This window comes from Anguilla rostrata, chromosome 16 (assembly GCF_018555375.3).
Source record: "Anguilla rostrata isolate EN2019 chromosome 16, ASM1855537v3, whole genome shotgun sequence".
Lineage (NCBI taxonomy): Eukaryota > Metazoa > Chordata > Actinopteri > Anguilliformes > Anguillidae > Anguilla > Anguilla rostrata.
Genome location: NC_057948.1, coordinates 2,698,931 through 2,715,977, shown reverse-complemented (window position 1 = coordinate 2,715,977; position 17,047 = coordinate 2,698,931). Strand labels below are relative to the sequence as shown.

Sequence of the window (17,047 nt, the reverse complement as noted above, 5' to 3'; positions counted from 1 at the left end):
GGGGTTTTTTTTGTTTGTTTTTTTTGTGCTGCGCTTACTTTTGAGTTCCTCTTTTGAATACTACTCTCTTGAAATTGCTACTTTTTTGTTCAACTGTGATGTGTACTGTATACTGTACAGTATTTCACTTTTCAGTACTGCAAATAAAATATTTGGAAAGTTGCAACTCCAGACTCACTGCTATGAAAGGTTTTTGCAGTAGTGCTTTGAATTTAACTCACTGGTGTGTTACGGGTGATCTATATTGTCTGTGATTTTGATGGCTTAAATTTGCCATATGAAGTCAGTTTAATTTTGATGGAAGAGTATATGTTTTTGAGAAGAGAATTTGAGTTTGGCATGGATGTTTGAGGTTTGTACTGATTGATGTGTAGTTTTGGGATTGTGTTAATAGTTTTGAGAAAAGGGGGAATTGTTTCATAAAACATGTCTTAGCGATAGAAAAAAAACTGTAAGAGCGGCTCAATGCCCGCCAGTTTAACGACGTACAGTGCCGTTAAAAAGCATTTACCCCCCCCCCAACCCCCCACCCCCCTCCTGATTTCCTCTGTTATCACATACAGCCTTCCTCACACTGAATGGTTTCAGATGTTTAGACAAAATGTAATATTAGATAAGGGGACCCTGAGTAAACACCAAACACATTTTTAAAAATTGTTATTTCTATTATTTAATGAAAAAAGTTATCAAACACCCATGTCACCCACATGAAAAAGGAGTCGCCCCCATAAATTTGGCTGATTGCATCACTTTTAGCAGCAATACCTGCAGTCAAACGCTTACTATAATGTGATATCAGTCATTTGCATGGAGGAATTTTAGCCCACTCTTCCTTGCAGAACTGCTTTAATTCAGACAAATGCGTGGGTTTTTCAGCGTGAACTGCTCGTTTCAGGTCCTGCCACAGCATCTTAATTAAGATCAAGTCAGGACTTTGACTAGGCCACTCCAAAACTTTCATTTTGTTTCTTTTCAGTCATTCAGATGTGGACTTTTGTGTTTTGGATCATTGTCTTGCTGCATAACCCAATTATGCTTCTGCTTCAGTTCACAGACAGATGACTGGATATTATTCTTAGGAAGTTCCCGGTACAGAGCACAATTCATGGTTCCTTCAATAATAAATTGCAAGTCTTCCAGTTCCTGAGGCAGGAAAGCATCCCCACACCATCCCACTACCACCACCATGTTTGACTGCTGGTATGATATTCTTATTGAGAAATGCTGTGTTTTCTTTATGCCAGAAAAGTTAAGTCATCCAGAAAGTCCCACTTTTTACATTACATTACAGGCATTTAGCAGACGCTCTTATCCAGAGCGACTTACACAACTTTTACATAGCATTTTACATTGTATCCATTTATACAGCTGGACATATACTGAAGCAATTTCGGTTAAGTACGTTGCTCAAGGGTACAACGGCAGTGTCCTACCCGGGAATCGAACCTGCGACCTTTCGGTTACAAGCCCAGTTCCTTACACTGTCACCTGTCGTACCTCCGTCTGCCAAAAATAATCTTAACATGCCTCTGGAAGCTTTCAGTGCATGCTTTAAACCACTGGGGCCTGCACTGTTCATACAGCCAAAGCACACCAAAGACAGAACACCAATATCAAATCCACCATACTCAGAGCATGGGATGGCTCATCTGTCCATAGAACATATTCCAAAAAGGCTTGGGGATCATCCAAATGCTTTTTTTGCAAATGTGAGACAAGCATTGATGTTTTTCTTGGTCAGCACTGTGGACTACTACTCTCTGATGGTAAGGTTCAATATGAGGGAGGTGTAGATTCAACAGTACTGACTTCAATCAAGTCTGGCTGTTTTCAATCAGCTGAATCTAATCAGTTAAATTTGGGTAATTGGTGGACTGAGTAACTAGGGGGGCAATGACATTCTCATTGGTGATATGGGTGTTAATAACTATGTTTTAAAGTTAATTAAAGGTAACTATTTTTAAAATTATTGTTTTGTGTTTACTCTGTTTCCCATTGTCTAATATTACATTTTTGTCTAAAGATATGAAACCATTCAGTGTGACAAATATGCAATAATAGAGAAAATCAGGAAGAAGGAAAATGTATTTTCACAGCACTACCATAAAAAGTGAATAAACCACATTTAAAAGCAGTCACTTAAATTTCCCACAGCCATCTGTGTTTGTTTCTTAATGATCTTTCAAACAGTTGATTTTGGTAAGCCTTATTTTTTCCTTATTTCTCAGCCTCCTAATGGCTTTAACTTTCATTGGCACAACTCTGGTCCTTATGTTGACAAACAACAATTACAGACTCCAAAGGCAATCGAAAGCCCAGACTCTAGACTAGATACTGCTAGGTCTCTTATACTTGCACTAAGGTAATTGAACACACATGACTAATCGCCTGGTAAAATCCTTTTTACATTACATTGTCATGAACTGTTCGCTTCGGTTTAAAATTTATACCGCTACTTCTGCGATAGGACATGAATAATGTAATTGCAAAAATAACGTTATTTACCTTAGATAAACATTGGATCGTGTGGCCCCCCCTCATGGTCGTGTGCCCCCCCCAAGCGGTTGTGGCCATAAACACCAGCATAGACCGTTTATGCCACGGGCCGGCTCTGTATATTTTCCACCCCACCATTGCAGCTACCTTCAGTGAAACAAAGCTATTTACCCTGAATGCCTCATTATATCATGACAAGTGACAGACAGAGTCGTTCATAACTGGACAGTGGACTGCTGCTTTCTGATGTGTCACTTTTGTGGTTAATGGGGTTTGAAAAATGGGTCTCTTTTGCTTCCTCATACTTTCCTCGTACTAGCATGTGTATGGGCCACACAGTCTGGTATTGAATCCAGACTGTGCTTAGCGTGTGCCTATAGTTCTATCACAACGGAGTCCTCAGGTGACAAGTTTATAATCCTACAATCCTGCTGCCTCCACTGCCGGCTTTGTCATCTTCCAACTTTGTTCACCATTAGCCTTTTAAGTATTCACGTGATACAGAGACTAGTTCTGTTACATACATGTTAGGGGCTTTAAATGAGGATAGATGGTTTTATGTGGATGCATTTTTCACAATATTTATTCCAAGTTTTTCCAGTGATCCTACTGCATCCTGGACAGTACTACCCTCCCTTACAGCAAGATCTGATGTTCTCTGATTTTTGCAGCAGTCACATTGGCTTCATTCAAACTGCAGTTATATGTAGCCTATTCGACTCGTGTGAGGCACTCCAATGGGAATTGTTCAGCAAGCATTGTCTGTGTGATGAACTTCCTAATGTGTGTACAGAATTTTATTTGTTTTTTACTTCTTTTTTTTGCTAATTTACATTTATGACACCTCATTCTAATGAAAGAACCTCAACCTGAAGAATCTCTTGTATTTCATTTTGTTAATTGCTTTTATGAATTTGAAAGTCTCAGTCAAATCGCCATGGAGTCTGCTTTTACTAAGCTTGAAGAGTTCCTGCCCAACTGGAGGTACACCTTTTTTACGTCACTCTCCATTCAACCGGTTAATGTCATCATAATTCTGCATTGGCAGCGCAATTGGGTTGCTTTCAAAAATTAATATCAACAGTCAGACAAAAAAAAATTGAATCTGAGACAAAAATTTGGATTTTCACATTCTCTCCCCTATTCTCATTTGGGTAGCTCAGGAGGTAAGACCGATTGTCTGGCAATCGGAGGGTTACCAGTTCAAACCCCGCCCTAGGCATGTTGAAGTGTCCTTGAGCAAGACACCTAACCCCTAACCGCTCTGGCGAATGAGAGGCATCAATTGTAAAGCGCTATATAAATACAGTCCATTAACCATATTCATGTATGTTTTACACTTCTAATTCTACATTACCAGCAATCAATATAATCCACAGTATCATCAGTATTGGAAAAATCCATCATCTAAGTAATTCATTAACCAACAATCAGTGAGTTATGCAGTCAGAAAAAAAAAATATTTTGGCAAGACATTTGTGTGTACAAAATAAAAGATTTTTAGTGTTGCTACACAGATTTACATTTCTCCCTCTTCAGTCAACGTTAGTATATTGCTGCCGCTAAACATACAGCATGTCTGTAAAAATCTCTGGCAGGATGTGAGAGGCTGGTACATGGGTTCTGATCGGCCGTGTGGTTTCCTCTTTCTTTACAGTATGATCTGTCACTCAGACCCCAGCCTCCCTCACTCAAAGGCAACTGCGGAAGTAAAGCTACGAGCTAGAAGTACAGTCGGGACCGGGACCATATGCGATTATCTCCTGTTCGGTTTTATTGGAAAGAAAATTGCTCTCTTACACGTCGTTCTCTCGTGTGTTCCTCTGCGCATTGGGTCAGTTGATGTTGTGACATTCTTGAGGGAGACACTGTGAGGACCAGGATGCTGGGGATTGTTGTCATGGCATTTGGTGAGTGTGATTTCCTGTCCTACACAGTAAAATGACCAGTGTTACTTCAACTCTAACAGTGTTAATTGAATTAACACTGGGCATTGTACGGTGTATAGTATGTGCGAACGTTACTTCAGGGTTATGCTGTGTATGCACAATGGGCATTAGCCACATTAACACAAATAAATGTATGTGCAATTTCATGCAATTTATCATTGCTCTTCAGTAATTATATACTGTTACTATGAATTCTTTAAAACTGCACAAAAGGCGGATTTAGCCATTTTCAGCAAAATAAATATCTATGACACAAAAAATTACTGCATCAAACTTCAGTTTTTCAATACTTCTACTTGTTCGTCAATTTTCTGCCGGTTCTCCGCATGTACACTGATATTTGTAGACATTGATATTTGTCACTCTCAGCGTGTTGTCAATGGACTTGCCTCATTCTATGAGTCTGAAATCTGCCCATGCAAATATCAGTGAATCTGCACCACAGGTTATCAATAACTGAAACTAACACAAGAATGAAAATTAATTGTGAAAAAATGTTTTGATGAACAGAACTTAAACCGAAACATTGCAAAACTAACGAAAATAATAATGCTTGAAAAAAATTAACTGTGAGTATATCAGCAATATTAGTACATGTTTGTTTGTGTTGGTTTTACTTGAATTTTGCAATGTAAACTTGTCAGTAGCATCCCAATCCACATGGAGAAACAGCAATGTGTGCTAGTACATCAATTCTATTTTCAACAGATACTTTGTTAATATTATATTAATTTTATGTGCAAAATTGTCAATAAATTCTTAGGTTAATAAGTAGACTTAATTTTGCTATATGTTGGTATAGATTATTTAAAAATATACTTAAAATAAATCCAGTGGGATCAAGTGGAATTGTAGATTTCATAAATGAAAATTGCAAATGTATTGTACGGTACACACTGATTATCGGAACACGTGCAAGTTTTATTTCTTTATTTCAAAAACAATATAATCCTAATGACAGATGATAATGTTTTTATATTCAGAAAGCTATGTATTTTTATTTATTTATTTATTTTTAAGATGTACATTTGAGGCCAAAAGTTTACATACACCTAGACTGGAAGACCCAGTTGCGACCAAGTTTTAACTTTCTAGCTGATGTCTTGAGTTGTTGCTTCAGTATCACTAGATAATCCTCCTTCCTTATGATGCCATCTATTTTCTGAAGTGCACCAGTCCCTTTTCCTGCAAAACACCCCCACAACATGATGCTGCCACCCCCATGCTTCACAGTTGCTGTGGTGTTCTTCGGATTAAAAGCCTCACCCTTTTTCCTCCATACATAGCGCTGATCATGACCAAACAGTTCAATTTTAGTTTCATCTGACTAGAAAACACTCCTCCAATAGGCTAGGTCTTTGTCCTGGTGATCACCTGCAAACTTCATTCTGGCTTTTTTTTATGTCGGTCTTGGAGTATGGGATTCTTCCTTGCACAACAGCCTTTCAGGCCATGGTGATGTAGGAGTCTCTTAATGGTGGATGTAGATACTTTGGTACCTGATGCCTCCAACTCCTTCACCAGTTCCTTTGAGTTGTCTTGGGGTTCAGTTGAACCTTTCCGACCAAAGTTCGTTCAGCCCTGGGAGTTAATTTGTGCCTCCTTCCTGAATGATGTAGTGTCTGTGTGGTCCGAAGATTTTTATATTTGCATTCAATTGGGGGCGACATAGCTCAGGAGGTAAGAGCAGTTGTCTAGCAGTCGGAGGGTTGCCGTTTCGATCCCCTGCCCTAGGCATGTCGAAGTGTGCCTGAGCAAGACACCTAACCCCTAATTGCTCTGGTGAATGCGAGGCATCAATTGTAAAGCACTATATAAATGCAGTCCATTTCTCCATCTCAATTGTTTGTACAGATACTCGTGGTACCTTCAGTTGTTTGGCAATTCCTCCTAAGGAGAAACCAGACTTGTGGAGGTCCACAATTTTTTTTCTGAGGTCTTGGCTGAGTTGCTTGGATTTTCCCATGGTAACAAGAGCAAAAAGGCAGTGGCTTTAAAGGCAGGCCCTTAAATACAGCCACAGGTTCCAATTAACTCCTAATTATGACAACTGGCCAACCAGAAGCTTCTAAAAAGTCATTACATCAATTTCTGGAATCTTCCAGACTGTTTAAAGAGACTTGGTGTATGTAAACTTTTGACCCACTGGGATTTTATATAGTGAATTAAAGCTGAAATAAATCTGTCTCTAATCAATTGTTGTAAAATTATTGTACCTCTGATGTGAACAAAGTAGATGCCCTAATTGACTTGCCGAAAGAAATGTATGGTAACCTGAAATGTGCGGAGTTGTGGAAAAACTGAGTTTGAATAACTTTAGCCCAGGTGTATGCAAACTTTTGGCCTCAACTGTATGTAGTTTCATTAAAATGATAGTTAACTCGTTACTTTTCTGTTTTATGTAAGTTCATCAGGTTTAACATTTTTAAAATTGAAGGAATGCTAACCCTTTAAAGAGTATGTTTTTTCTTCAAGTCAGTATTCTAGAACTCCATTGCTTTCAGTTAGCAGCAGTGATTATTACATAAGCATTAAAATGTTCAGTTAACATTCTAATGACATATGTGTGATCTTAAATTTTAAAAAGTTAAATTGGCTATAGTGAGAACGTGCCACAAGGCTGAGCATTTTGCATTCTTGCGAGAGAACAGATCAATCATCCCCCAGCGACAGACCATAGCAACACAAGAATGTAGATATATAGAATATTACATAGCGCCTACAGGTAGTGATTTTTTTTTTTAATCACAGAAGGAAGCTGGGTTCATGAGCAAGCCAATACTTTCTGGTGGAATTGGCAGAAGCGAACCTTGGTGAATTGGTTGAGATCCAACCACATTTTTTTTTTAAATAACAGAAGAGACCTATAACGTAGTATTCAAAAACATTACTGCTATTTCCTTGTTTTGTTTCAACAGTTCACCTTCTGAGTGTCAGCTTGCCAGCAGGTAAGCAGAGTCTCTTATCTGCTACATAATTTCAGGGTGCTGTCTCATGTTATTGCATAGCTAGATCTCATCTAAACATCTCCAGTGTTCTTGATTATTGTGCTCTTGATTATTGTCCAGTGCTCTTGATTATTGTCCAGTGTTCTTGATTATTGTCCAGTGCTCTTGATTATTGTCCAGTGCTCTTGATTATTGTCCAGTGTTCTTGATTATTGTCCAGTGCTCTTGATTATTGTCCAGTGTTCTTGATTATTGTGCTCTTGATTATTGTCCAGTGTTCTTGATTATTGTGCTCTTGATTATTGTCCAGTGTTCTTGATTATTGTCCAGTGCTCTTGATTATTGTGCTCTTGATTATTGTCCAGTGTTCTTGATTATTGTGCTCTTGATTATTGTCCAGTGCTCTTGATTATTGTCCAGTGTTCTTGATTATTGTGCTCTTGATTATTGTCCAGTGCTCTTGATTATTGTCCAGTGTTCTTGATTATTGTCCAGTGCTCTTGATTATTGTCCAGTGTTCTTGATTATTGTCCAGTGTTCTTGATTATTGTGCTCTTGATTATTGTCCAGTGTTCTTGATTATTGTCCAGTGTTCTTGATTATTGTGCTCTTGATTATTGTCCAGTGCTCTTGATTATTGTCCAGTGTTCTTGATTATTGTCCAGTGTTCTTGATTATTGTCCAGTGCTCTTGATTATTGGAGGTCTGTTGCTCTGTTCCTCTCTGTGGCTTTTAGATGGGCTTCACATCAGACTGGTCAATGGGACATGCAGGTGCTCTGGGAGAATGGAGGTTCATCACGGTGGCCAGTGGGGAACCGTGTGTGCTGATCACTGGGACATGAACAACACTGCAGTGGTGTGCAGAGAGCTGGGCTGTGGCTCGCCCGTGTCTGATCTACATGGTGCCCACTTTTGTCGGGGGAGTGGAGAAATTTGGAGGGCTGCAGTTAACTGTTCAGGCAGTGAAAGTTCACTCGCACAGTGCCCACACCACGTGTTTGGGAACTGCAGTTGTGATTATGCCTATGTTGTCTGCTCAGGTGAGGGAACCTCTTAGTCTGGAAGACTCACTTCACTAACACTAACACTGTCAAATGTGTGACATCACTAAGATACTAACCTTTGAAGTGGTTGCAGTAAACATAACTGAGTTAAACATCAGCATAGCTGATTTAATGTGAAAGCAGCTTGAATCCTTTTAGGCCTGAAATACAAGTAGGTTTTCAGGGATTCGGTGGTGATATTGCAAACTTATGAGTGAATATGCTCATACGGTTCCAAATGTATTTGCTCTTCATCCCTCAGTAATATAACTGTTAGAAAAGGATATGGCTTTCTTTGCTTTATAAACAGCTTTGTATAGTTGCTCGTGCCCGTTGTGTGACTACTTGAGGATTTTTCTATATTTAATGATTTATGGATCTTTTTTGATACGCCAGGTAACATGTCCCAGCCCACCCTGTCCCTAAGCTCTCCATATTCTCCATACTCACCAGGCGAAGTGGTTAGTTCTCGCTGCAACGCCCCGGCCGATATCTGTCCTCCCATTGACTTCTGCTTACACAAACTGGGAGCTGGGAGTCCCCTGGCCTGCCAGTTGCAGTCCAGTGTGGAAATGGACCTAAACAACTCCTCACACCAGGGCAGCTACACCTGCCTGTACGCAGTCCAGGGAAACCTGACCCTCCACTCTTCCCACAGTAATGCCATTAACACTAACGGTGAGTACCGTCTTTTACACGTACGCATTTACACCGCCGGCCAAAAGTACACTTTACTCGTGTTAGTGCTCGGCTTTTAGTGAACTTCAAGCAGCTTGATGTCTTTAAATGACCTCAAATGGCACAAGGTAAGAAGCAAATAGGCAGAAGTTGAAAAAAATATATATTTTGCTTCACAGGATAGTTAGCTAAATAAAGTCCTATTTGGCTAAATAAACAGGCGAACAAATTCTTTCCGTTTTCTAACAAGAGAAGTAAAATGGGGCTAGTTTGGGACCAGTTGGACGGAAAGGTCAAAGAGAAGCAACCCACGACTGCAGCACATCTGTGGGGACTTCTGCAGCGCTGCTGGTGTGAACTTTCAGAACCACATGACTACCCTTGTACAAAAAATGGCATGAATATGCTCAGCAGTTACTTCGCTATTTTGATCAACCTAAAATGTATATATTATTTTGTAAATTAAAAGGTGATTATTTCTTTTCTTTTTTTTTAAATCTCTGCTTGCAAATTACGTTCTAAATCTTTTGATCGCCTTTTGACGGTCTTTTTAACCGTACGCATGATAAATATGGTACTCATACTGAGATATTATATCATTCACTTTTATTCTCATCAGCTTATTCTTGCACACTGCTTACAGCGCTTTCTGCTGAAGCAGACGTGGGTCAAATACATATTGGTTTTGGACTCAAATACTTTTCTGTGCTCTGTTGATCTTGTCTGGTGTATTGGAACCAATGAAATACTCTCTCAAAAAGTGCAAACCCCACCTTCTGGTCATATTGGCAGGCTCAATTACACCAGACAAGATCAACAGAGCACAGAAAAGTATTTGAGTCCAAAACGAATATGTATTTGACCCAGGTCTGTTCGGTAGCCATCTCGATTGACATGTGAAAAGAAGCGATGGAAGAGCATAGATGTTTAGATGAGGATCAGCGGGCACTCTGCCACAAGGATGGAGGATGTTTCAACGTCGGGATGAGCGTACAGTTATGACGAGGCGTTCCAAAATATAGATAAAATAAAAAGCAATTACTTCATATTCGCAGAACTTTTTTTTTCTTTTGGAAAACCCGCATTTTCCATTCGTTTCATAAAATGATTGGAAAGGGTTGCTGTTTTTAAGTAGAAAGCTAGTGATTTTAAAGGCGTTCTCAATGCCATGAGCGGTGTCAAGCCGGTGTCCATATAACTGGGTTAGCAGGAGATTTTGAGACTAATGAATCGCGTTCTCTCAAACATTCTGTCGAAAATCCAAAGTGTAAAACCAACTTTAACACTGTAACACATAAATTTAAACACATAAATTGTGTTTATATCAGTCAAACAGGGACAATATATGCCCTATTAGTAAGTACTCTGTTGGAGTGAATTTTAGTCTATTTGCTGTTTAACATGGAGATGCAATTTGGTGTGTCCTTTTGCTGTTCAATAGATTAAATGCCCGAAAGGCATTTCATTTATGTTAACATGTTCTATGTTAACTGTTATGTGGGACTGGCGAATTCTAACTGGCGAGGGACACGATCCTCAAGAAGAACCCAGCGATTCACACAGGGGTTCTCCTCTTCCGCAGCCTACGTGATCCTGCCTGTCACCTTAGGAGTGTCAGCAGGGCTGCTGGTCCTGCTGTCAGTCATCCTGTTCCTGGTGTTCTGGAACAGAAGGCGCGGCACGGGACGCACTCGAGTTGTGAAGAGCACCACCGACGCATGTTAGTACCTCACTGCAGAGGAACACGCACTGCATCATAAGGAAGTGCACTTTCCCCAAAATAACACGACGGTCGAGGAGTACTCGCACTGTACTCCACAGTTTAACTTCTTCAATCAAATCTAAATTTGCGTGCAGTTAAAGATTCTCAGCTTGTATTGAAGGGTATTTACCATATACCATGTAGAAAGTACCGCACTTTTAATATATAACATAGCCCTTTGGGACAAATGGCATCACAAATTGAGGGTGTATGTATGTATGCAGGTGAAATTGCTTATAAAATAGTTTATATAATTTGTCAGTCACATTTTCATTATCGTTAAATTATTGTATTGCTTACTTGATAAGGACACCAGTCCTATCACTTTTCATAATGAAAGTAATAATAAGGAATCAAGCTAATTTCAGGTCATCTCATTGTTTGCATGTATTGATTATGAGTAATTAATTGGTCTACATCATACAAAATCTCTGACACATTTTGTTTCAGGTACGATGGAGGCTTACTCCCCCAGAGTCAGTGAGGAAGAGGAGGAGCAAGACTATGTGAACGTACATGCATTCAAAGGCACTGACTCTGAAGAAGAGGAGGATGACTATGTGAATTGCAGCCAGCCTGTTAAAAACAAATGCCATGAGGATGAAAATATATATCAAAACTGCGCAGATGGACCATAAGATTATACCCTGTTGAATGTAATCTGAAAAGCAGGTGGTCAAATGCAATTTGGGTAGAGACGGTCTACCCAAGGAAGGTGGAGATGGTCGTTGGATTGCATGCATTAGCGGAGCTAGCCGGGGGGGCAGGGGGGAGGGGGCTGGAGGGGGTTGGGGGGGGTGACTGCACCGGGTCCACACATCCAGGGGGGCCCATGGGGGTTCGCTGTTACAGAATATTTCATAGAAAACAATTGTCAGCGTCATCATGTTTTAATTAATTTGTTGCCTGTGTCTGTCTTTCTGTGCTATCATCATCATAGACAGCGTGACTACATCTTGCAGTTGAACTGTAATACTGAAAACTGATTTCTCATAGCCAGGCGCGCACACACGTCTGTCTTTATTCCGCTACACTCACAGCAGGTCGTGCGTTTCGCTGTTGACGTGTTCTTTAGAAAAGCAATGAAAGATGGCAATGAATGAACCGGAGGCAAACTTGAAATTTTTTGACAATTTTGTCGAAATATAGTCATGTAGATGTATGTGCGGAACTCCTATGAGGGAATCGTTAATCATTCACTGAACAAGGTAGGATGATGACTGGATGCCATTGCATTAGCTATCGCAATGGAATGACTTGCCCTACCATGTTCATACTCGAACAGACAAGGTGATATTAATAGCTGAAGTTAACTATGGTATTGTGCCTTTCTTACTTTTAGCTGCATATTAGATACTTTGCCTAAGTTTAAGTTTCATTTCAGCTCGTTTCTAAAAATCTTCTGTCCACCGTTACTCTCAACAAGCGGCACTAAGATAGCTCACTCCATTCAAATCATGCAGTCGGTACCTACGAAACAATAGGCTCAGTAGGTTGCAATCAGACGAGCGACTGTGTAGGCCTGCCGTATCGGTCTTTATAAAAACCACCCCATTCAAATCGAGCACCGCGTGATTTTGGGAGGAACTTTTCGGTCGTATGAGGGGAAGTTAACATAAATACATGAGTACTATGCAAATGCTATTAACGTATTAAAATAAGTTGCTTGCACTGTTCAGATTCTGTTATGTGATTATAATAAAGTTATGTTTGCTGAAAGTATTGGAGCCGAGTTAAAAGTCGGACGGCCCAGTGGCCGATAAGGCGGTCATCATTTAATTTACTTTTAGCACTCCAAAAATTTTGGCAACAAAAGCAGTCCAGAAACAGATCCAGTCCAACGTTTAATTTGGCACATTGTATTACTATGTTTGTCACACGTACACTTACATATTTGCATAATGTTACACTGAACAGCATTTTCGATGGTGGTCTTTATTTTTTAGTGAAAGTTGGGTAGGGATAAAAGGGAATTCAAATATTTTGTTAGTATGTGCGTTATGTTTTTGGAATGTTCTCATATGCCTGCACATAACTGAAAAGAATTTTGTCTTGAAGACAAAGTGTCTATCATAGCTTTCTATCCTTCACTATGCCATATGCTCAGATAATGTAAATAAATATGTTTTGATATATTTGATAGATTACATACGTGTCATTAGAGGGTTTGAATGGGTAGAGAGGTGGAGGGAAGCTTGTGCGGAGGTGTAGAGTACCTTTGTTTAGTTGCCATATCTTGTCTGCACCCCACACTCAGTGTAATTCACATTCATTAAGCATGTATTCTGTTGTGTCTTGTACAAGCACGTTTGTGATGTATTTAACTAATGCGTTTCAATATCAGACTGTTAAATATGGTTTAATTAAGTTGATTAAATATGATACCTTCATTCTTGTGCCCTCTTGAGGTTGTCTACTGCTAGCCTATTAGCCGCTAGGAGATCTCTCACGTACACGCAGAACAACAAAGAGACAAGAAAGCCGGCTTTTGCAGGTGCGAACGAATGAGGCTAGCACATTTTTTGCATCTTTAATACCCATAGCGGGCTCTGGTGGAACCATTATTATAGTGGCAAAGTTCATGGGTTCCACCAGAGCCAGCTAAGGGTATTAAAGATGCAGGCGCAAGCTAGCCTCATCCATTCTCACCTGCATGAGCCGGCTCTCTTGTTTCTGAGAGTCAACAGCTCCTCAGCTGCAATTCTTAGGACAGAAACACTGAGGAAATACACCGCTGAACGACACCAGGAAGAGAAAAGCTCACAAGACTGCGTATGCTGAGTGAGCTCTGATTAAGTCGTTATTTAGTCGTTCGTTGCTAGTTTGGTAGCGTAGCTATCTTGCTAGCTGTATAGCTATAAGTTAAAGTGTTCAAATGCATCTTTGTTGTTAGCAGGTGATACAGGGCAGGGACAGTAGCAGCTGTAGGGTAAGTTACATAGCTATAGATAGATACATTCAGACCTATTACACATGCGACTTGGTTGCGTTAAGTTGCAAGTCGCGCAGGCTTATGCAGCTTGAACGGTTCCACAAAGCCTTTCAGATGAAATCAAACTACACATAGGCTTCTCGTGGTACTTGCCTCCAAACACCATTGATACTGGGGTTAGGCCCAAGGACGCTGCGCCTCTGATTCTGTGCTCCAAATGCAGATCATGATCCTGGCCGTTTAAAAAGGGGATCAGTTCCAAGGATGTCCTCTGGGTGGTGCCAAAGGCTTGTCCACATCCCCTCACCGAACCGTAAAACATGGGAAAACTCAAACAATGATTCTAAAATTGCACACAGCTTTGTACGTGGTATAAATGTTATGTTTAAAGATATACTGACATTTATATTGAAATTGATTTTTTTTTACACTATGCTTGTACACTACAGTTCCTTAAAAAAAGCATTTCTGGTGATTTTGTTCTGTTCAATAAGGTATTTAACCGTAAAGGGAGTGGCTGCATGCTTGAAAATGCATTCTACAACCTAAAAGATTAAATGACACAGTACAGGGCCAATAGTGATTTCAGCATTGTGTTAAGATCACCTACACCAGTGGTTCTCAAACTCAGTCCTGGGGAGCCCTGTTTATGCTGCTTTTGTTACAGCCAATCTCTTGCTCAATTAAGACTGTTGAAGACTAGTGCTTCCATTGTTATTTCCTTAAACATATTAACACAATGCAGGTTTGACTTATTATCATTTGCTTTGTGTTTGAATTCTTCATTGTCTTCCATATGTTTAGTTTTAGTGGCCAGTTGTTTACACGTTCACCAATTATTAGCCTATTGATTCATCCCCCTCTATGTAATCATTTACAATATGGAACAATTTGAATATGGGACTGTCATTCTTCATGACATTAATTTCAATAAACTTTGTTTATCCCGGAGGGGAAATTAATTGCTGGGCATATCATCAATCAACATCAAAAACAGAAGGGACATAATATACACAATAGCCTGACATAACAAACAGACAAAATTCATGACATGCGTATCTATTTCTGACATAATGTGGCTTAAGAGGGTAAATAATCCCTCAAAACATGAAAAGCCTGATGAAGAAAATGCTTGTTAAACACCTGATTTCCGCTTAACAAGGTCCTGATTAAAGACAGCAATTTGGCTAATTAATGGAATCAAGTGTCTTAGTGCTGGGCTGAAGAACCTGCACCCATACCAGCCCTTTTCAGGTAGGACTGGACACACTGTGCGAGACTCACAAAACTCCCTCTGTACGTCCAAGTTCATCCGTAGCTTTCCATGGTTGTGGGGTGACATAGCTTAGGAGGTAAGAGCGGTTGTCTGGCAGCCAGAGGGTTGCTAGTTCGAGCCCCACCCTTGGCGTGTCGAAGCGTCCCTGAGCAAGACACCTAACCCCTAACAGCTCTGGTGGATGAGAGGCATCAATTGTAAAGCGCTATATAAATGCAGTCCATTTACCATTTAGTTCAGCGATAAATAACTTTGCACCAGGTGATTACCCATGGGCTTCAGCTGCATCAAATAACCTACTGTAAATAGTTCTCAGAAGAAAAGTTGTTTTAAATGGTTCCTCAGCTACACGTTTTAGATAGCGTTAAGCTGATTAAGCATAGTGCTCCTCCCTTTGTGTGTCATCCATCAAAACTAGTTATTTTAATTTGGGAGGTAAAGAGGTCAGCAGCGCCTCCTAGTGGTCGTGGGGGGTCCTATGCATGACAAACCCAAGCATGTTAAACACAGTTATTCTGGAAGAGTTCTATGCTTACAAGCAGCCGTGATTGACAGCTGACACCCCCCCCCCCCCTTAGTTTGGTAAAGCAGCTTGTTTGACAGTGATAGTGGTCACTTTTTTCCATGAGTATTATACTGGGGCACAGAAAGATATTCAGATATTACTGGGGTACGTGCCCCAGTAAATGGTGGACTTGCAACGCCCCTGCTACAGATGTCCAATTTCATGCTATAAAAACCCTAGCACTCACAGACTAATGCTTCTCAGCAAATAAAAGATGGCTTTATTTAACACATTGATTCATTGATTGGGAGATTTGGAAGGCGAAGATGTGCACTAATCCACGTCTGTGAAACGTCCTGAAAAAGTTGCCAGCTGTTTTTTTTTTATTTTTGTTTTTTCTACTCCAGAGTTAATCCCACAGCCGCTGAACTCCACTGGCACACGTTCAGGTATGTACGCTCAGCACTTACACACATTCTTTGCATTTCCCTTACCCTCTGTTACATCAACTCCTTTAATTTTTTATTTTTTTGAAAATACTTTTAAAGGCACGAAAGCGCTCTTTGGGCCCTTTTAGAGATGAAATAGAGCGCGTTTCCCCAGCAGGGCTGACCTCTCTCGCTTCCGGCCGGCCGGACCGCGAGGAACGCCTCGGCGGCGTTGAGAAAGTCCAGCGTCCAGCCCCGAACAAAGAATAGCCACTCGAGGAGGGGAATTTTAAAAGCCATTTAAATCAAAGCCAATTCCGATCGCTTTGGTCCTTCTCTTACCGCGGCGGATGAGTTATTGGGCGCCCGCGTTTAACACAAATACAGCTGCGCTGGGAGCGGGGGTGGAGCTGTGCGCTGCCCGTGCTCTCCCCGCGTACTCCGGCCTCCGCAAATTAGCGGTGTTTTTACGGGGCGGGGCAAGGTGCACGCAGAGACCCCTTTAGCCCCTAGGGCCCTCCCGGGGGCCCAAGATCACCACCTGCATTTTAAAGACCCCTATGTCATCTCGCCCGTGTTTGTTTTCTTATGTCGGGAATATTTTACCGTCGACGAAGCGCATGCCTCTCCGTTATATCTCCCCGCCGGACAGATTTGTGGCAAAGTCAAAGTTTAAAAAGGAACTGCAGTTTGAAGAAGAAAAAAAAAAGCCTGAATGCAGGAGAGTAGGGAACGACACTTAAAATACTACCGCATAACCCGCTGGCAATGGAAAGCACGACCGACAGGGGACAGAAATTATGGCGCACCAGCCATGCCCTGAATAGGTTTTTCCCTGGAGTAGCAACTGGTAAAACTATACCCTTCTTTGTAGAGTAGATTTTTTTGGAATGTTTTTTTTTTCCCGCAGAAGTTCTAAGTCAGTGTTCTAGAAACTCAATTGCTTTCAATTAGCAGTAGTGATTGTGACATCAGGGTTAGAATGTTCTTCAGCTGAAAACATTCCTGTCACACATTTGTGATCTCAT

The 17,047-nt window shown here is 40.6% G+C and overlaps 1 protein-coding gene and 2 long non-coding RNA genes across 3 annotated transcripts in view; 2 read left to right on the top strand and 1 right to left on the bottom strand.

Moving 5' to 3' along the window:
- LOC135242400 (protein NLRC3-like) overlaps positions 1-17,047 on the bottom strand; it is a 1,894,071-nt gene that overhangs the window by 1,171,827 nt on the left and 705,197 nt on the right. The window lies entirely within an intron of this gene.
- The window catches only part of LOC135242451 (uncharacterized), a 641,023-nt gene that overhangs the window by 147,663 nt on the left and 476,313 nt on the right, over positions 1-17,047 (top strand). The gene's annotated exons all lie outside the window — the stretch shown is intronic.
- Positions 4,209-8,258, top strand: LOC135242472 (uncharacterized). The gene is made up of 3 exons (XR_010326363.1): positions 4,209-4,406; positions 7,364-7,393; positions 8,130-8,258. It is a non-coding gene; the product is annotated as an uncharacterized LOC135242472 (long non-coding RNA).